The sequence below is a fragment of the Chiloscyllium plagiosum genome, chromosome 1, assembly GCF_004010195.1.
Source record: "Chiloscyllium plagiosum isolate BGI_BamShark_2017 chromosome 1, ASM401019v2, whole genome shotgun sequence".
NCBI classification, from domain to species: domain Eukaryota; kingdom Metazoa; phylum Chordata; class Chondrichthyes; order Orectolobiformes; family Hemiscylliidae; genus Chiloscyllium; species Chiloscyllium plagiosum.
In genome coordinates this window covers 154917676-154923527 of record NC_057710.1, presented here as the reverse complement: position 1 = coordinate 154923527, position 5852 = coordinate 154917676, and positions in this window count along the sequence as shown.

Below are 5852 nucleotides of genomic sequence, written 5' to 3'. Positions count from 1 at the left end.
GTGATGTAGCTTCTTCAAATTTATCAGTCAGTGTTTAGCATCAAAAACAGGTTACAGCTTTGGTCTTTTGTAGTTTAGTTACAGCTCATTGAGTTGAAGGAGTAAAGAAAGTAAGAATAGCCAGGCCTACATAATCACCAGAAAAAACATCATTAATCACCACATGGAACGTGGGTGATGTTCATACTCGGTTTGGACATGCAAGTTTATGATGGTAAAGAGTTTGGAGGATTTAGAGTGAGAGGAAAAATTTTATAGTAACCCTTGAAGTGAAAACAAACTATTTAGCATAGTATCAGGCTGAAAGACAAAATTTGTCAAAAAGAGCTATGGACGAGGAGATTAGAGCTATTAGAAGCCAGAAATGTTTTTGAATTCTGTTTAAGTCACTGCAATGCATGTGAAGCTCAGGCTCAATCTGAAAACTCCCAGAATTTATAAGTAACATACATTATCTAAGACAGTGGCTATTTAGTAGCTTGATTTATTTAATTCTGACAGGATAAAATCATTTCTTTTAAATGATGGAATTTTACTATCTTATTCTTTCAGTAAATAACTGGGTTTTCAAAATTCTTATTAGATGTTAATTGTCACTGCAGAGATCATAACAAAATGGTATAATGTTTTGATTTGCACGTTGGTATAAAAGGGCCTCAACATATTGAAGATCTAAAATTTGAATTTAGGCAACAAAAATATGTAGACAATGACAGTTGAAGTTACAATTCAACAATGTAAGTGGGCCAGTTTTGTAGACATTTTTTAAAGGTTCAATTTATAAGGTTGACTATTACACTGGCACTAGTTTTGAGAGGCTGATATGCTGCAGTTCAAAATACCATATTATTAGCAGAAGTCGATTTGATCGCTCAACTAATCCCGGATAAAGAAGAAAAACACAATGAATTACAGTAAAGGAAATTCCCGGATAAAAACAAGAGAAACAAGAATGAATTACTGGTGGGAAATTTTATTTATACATACTGGTACGAAAATTTAACATGTCAAAGATTCATTGAAATCCTGCAAAATCACACTGTTCAACATCATCATGGCCTGGTACAGTGGCACATGTAAAATGAAACATTTATTCTGAATGTGTAAGCATCATGAACTTTCCCACCAAATTCTTCTGTTTTCCTCCCAGTTATTCTCATATGTAATGAACATCAGAACGTTAACAAATTTGTCAAAGAATTAAAGATATATGTAGCTAATATGTCTCACTTTTATTCAGGTATAATAGCACAATTAAAGTGATTAACTTTTTATGAATTAACTTTTGAATCTATAGTGAGCAAAGTGCGATAAGTACTGATACATTTAGGACCAGTCTGAATGAATCAAACTGTGCTGTAGTAAACCAAGTGGGCTAAGTAGAGTTATGAATAAGTGTATAGAGACACAATATAGTAAACAAAGAGTCATGAGTCGAGTTACCAGTATGAATGAACGAATGCAATTTCATTTAAGTGGGTTAATGGGAACATGCAGTTTCCTTTGTAAAAGGTTTATAATGCGATATAGTAGGGTAGACTTTTACACGAGATATATGGACGATATAAGATTTTTTGGCCAAAAATAAGGGGTTGACTTTTACATTGACTTTTACACGAGTGTATACGGTACCAAGTGGCACTTGCTGTGGCAGGTGATTTTCAGTTCCCAATCTGAAATCAAATGTCAAGATTGAGGCCTCATGTAAACAGACGCATGACCGCATCTGCAGCTTGGAATGCAAGAAGTTTCTTGGAATGTGCAGGTCTCTCTGGAAGTAATGTTGGAGCCTCTACCAATACCAGTAGAGAAAATATGGTCAGCCGTGGATGTACAGTAATTTACTAAGACTTTCAGAAGCCCTTTTTTATAGTCCCACATTAGAGCTGAGCATGTAAAATTACACCAGTTTCCTCATTTCCCCACCCCCCCAACCTTACCCCAGGTCCAAGCTTCCAGCTCAGCACCATCATCATGACCTGTCTTGCCTGCCTATCTTCCTTCCCACTTATCCGCTCCACCCTCCTCTGACCTATCATTTTCATCCCCACCCCTATCCACCCATTATATTCTTTGCTACCTTCTCCCCACCCCATCCCGTTTATCTCTCCACCCTGGAGGCTCCCTGCCTTCAGTCCTGATGAAGGGCCTTTGCCCGAAACATCGATTTTCCTGCTCCTTGGATGCAGCCTGACCTATTGTGCTTTTCCAGCACCACTCTAATCTAGACTCTGATTTCCAGCATCTGCAGTATCCACTTTTGCCTATGTAAAATTAAAGCACAAACCATTGGGGTTAGTGTACTCGCATGGATCCAGAACTGGCTGGCAGACAGGAAACAAAGAGTAGGAATAAATGGGTCATTTTCCAAGTGGCAGCCAGTGACTAATGGGGTACGACAGGGATCAGTGCTTGGAAACCAGATACTCACAATATCTATCAGTGATTTGAATCTCAGATTAAATGTAATATTTACAATATATATATTAATGTTTGCAGATGACACAAAGCTGGTGGGAGATAAACTGATACACTGATGCTTCAGGGTGATATGGCCAAATTGAGTGAGTGGGTAAATGCATAGCAGATAAAGTATAATGTAGATAAATGTGAGGGATTTCACTCTGGTAGCATACGAAGGAAGGCAGATTATTACCTGAATAACAATTAATTGAGAAAGGGAAGGTGCAACAAGACTTGGGTGTCCTTGTGCACTAGTTGCTGAAAATAAGCATGCAGGTACGGAAGCACGTGAAGAATGCAAATCCATGTTGGGCCTCATGGTGAGACGATTCAAATACAGCAGTAAGGATATCTTGGAGTAATTGGTCAGATGGCACCTGGAGTACTGTGTGCAATTTTGGGTTCCTTAATCTGATGAAGGATGTGTTGGTTATGGAGGGAGTGTAGCAGTGATATAACAGACTGATTCCTGGGATGGCAGGACTGACAAAGAGAGACTGGATCAGTTAGGAGTATCTTCACGGGAGTATAGAAGAGTGAAGGAGGATCTTAAAAAAATATTTACAATTCTAACAGACCTAGACAGAGCAGGAAGGATGTTCCTGATGGCCAGGGAATCCAAAACCATTTAGGAAGGAGATGAGAAATTAACTGAAGAGTGGTGAACCACAGAAAGCACTTAAGGCCAAAACATTAATTGTTTCCAAGAAGGAGTTAGATGTAGTTCTTAGGACTAAAGGTATCAAAGGATTATGAGGTGAAACCAGGAGTAGAGTACTGAGTTGGACGATCAGCCATGATCATATTGAATGTTGATGCAGACATGAAGGACCAAATGGCTAATCCTGCCCCTAATTGCTATGTTTCTATATAACAATATCCATAACTCCAGACTGTGGACTCCCTCAGTAATTGTACCACAACACCACCATAGATCTCTTTTCACATTTGGCATCGAGCAAAGTTGCCAGTGTTTGTGTTGATCTGTTACAAAACGCAGTCTTTCAACGTGCTCAAGTACATAAGCTTGAATGTCCCAGCTGGGGTAATTTTTTCATATTGTTTGATCAACAGTAAAGTCACCCTGTATAATATCACTAGAATAATAAAAATATACAGTATTGGAGAAGGCAATTCAAACCTTCTTTGCATCGAGGATATGGGGATGGCACAGTGACTCAGTGGGTAACACCGCTGCCTCATAATGCCAGGAACCAGAGTTTGATTCCAGCCTCGGGCAACTGTCTGTGTGGAGGTTGTACATTCTCCCCGTGTCTGTGTGGGTTTCCTCCGGGTGCTCTGGTTTTTTCCCGCAATCCAAAGATGTGCAGGTCAGGTGAATTAGCCATGCTAAATTGCCCATAGTGTTCAGGGATGTGTAGGCTAGTTGCATTAGTCAGAGGAAATGTAGAGTAATAGGGCAGGGAAATGGGTCTGGTTGGGATACTCTTTGGAGGGTCAGTGTAGACTTGTTGGGCCAAATGGCCAGTTTCCACACTATAGGGCTTCTATGATTTCCATGACACTTTCATGTCAAACAGCAAAAGCAGCATGCAATATGCAGTGTTAAATGATCCTACAACCAACAGATCAGTTTTAAGTTCTGCAGTTCTGACACGTCCAGTCATGAATGGTGTTGAGCAATTAAACAACTAAGTCATAAATCACATGACACCAGGTTATAGTCCAACGGGTTTATTTAAAATATCAAGCTTTCAGAACGCTGCTCCTTCATCACTACATCATGGCTACCATTAAACAACTAACTAGAGGTGAGTATTTGCAACAGTCTTCAGCCAGAAGAGCTGAGTGGATGATCCAGCAGCCTGCTTCTGAGCTCTCCAGCATCATAGATGCCAGCCTTCAGCCAATTTGATTCACTCCACACGATATCAAAAAACAACTGAAGGTGCTGAATACTGTAAAGGTTATAGGTTCTGATAACAACCCAGTAATAATATTGAAGATTTGAGCTCCACAACTAAATACAATCTAGCCAAGCTGCTCCACTACAGTTACAAGACTGGCAACATGAAAAAGTGCTCAAGTTTGTCCTATGCCCGTCAAGCAGAACAAATGTAAACCAGCCAATTACTGCCCTATCAGTCTGCTCTCAATCATTAGCAAAGGTATGGAATAACTTCCTGATGCTCAGTTTGGATCTACAGCGTGACTCACATCATGACCGTGAAACAAATCTTGCCTTGGTTCAAACATGGAAAAAGAGTGGACATAAAGGATCCCTTGCAAAGCTGGAGTAAAATTGAATCAGAGTGAAAGGTCTACACTGGTTGGAATTATACTTAGCATGACAAAATATTATTGTGGTTGTTCGAGGTCACTCACCCCAGTCCCAGGATATCTCTTCAGGTGTTCCTCAAAGTTTCATCCTTAACCCAAACATCTTCAGCTGCTTTGTCAATGGCCTTTCCTCTGTGATGAGGTCAGAAGTGGGATATTCTGTGACCATTGCACAATGTCCAGCACCTTTTGTAACTCCTCAGATTTTAAAGCAGCATGTGTTCATATGCAATATGGCCTGGACAACACACAGGATTGGGTAGATAAGTGGCAAGTAACACAAGTGCCCAGCAATGACCATGGCATTGGGGTGGCTCAGTGGTTAGCACAGCTGTCTCACAGCACCAGGGGCCCAGGTTCGATTCCATCCTTGGGTGACTGTTTTTGTGGAGTTTGCACATTCTCCCCATGTCTGTGTGAGAGCCAAGGTCTTTTCTCTGGGGTGGGGGAGTCCAAAACCAGAGGGCATAAGGTTTAAGGTGAGAGGGAATAGATTTAAAAGGGACCTTGTGAAAGACAACATTTTCACAAAGAGGGTGGTGCCTGTATGGAATGAGCTGCCAGAGGAAGTGGTGGAGACTGGTACAATTACAACATTTAAAAGGCATCTGGATATGATATGAATAGGATGGGTTTTGAGGGATATGGGCCAAATGCTGGAAAATGGGTTTGGATAAATTTAGGATATCTGGTCAGCGTGGATGAGTTGGACCGAAGGGTCTGTTTCCATGTACAGCTCGATAAATCTAAATGTTTTGGTTTCCCCTGCCACAGTCCAAAGATGTGCAAGTCTGGTGGATTGGCCATGCTGAAATTGTCTGTACTATTCAGGGATCGGCAGGCTAGGTGGGTTAGCTATGATTAATGCAGGGTTACAGGGATAGGGTGGGGGAGGGGCTGGGTCTAAGTGGCTTGTCTTCAGAGGGTTGGTGTGGACATGATGGGCCAAATGGCCTGCTTCCACATTTTAAAGATTCTGTGTCCGGTAAGAGAAAATCTGACAATTTCCCCTTGACATTCAATATCATTCGTGGGCGGCACGGTGGCACAGTGGTTAGCACTGCTGCCTCACAGCGCCAGAGACCCGG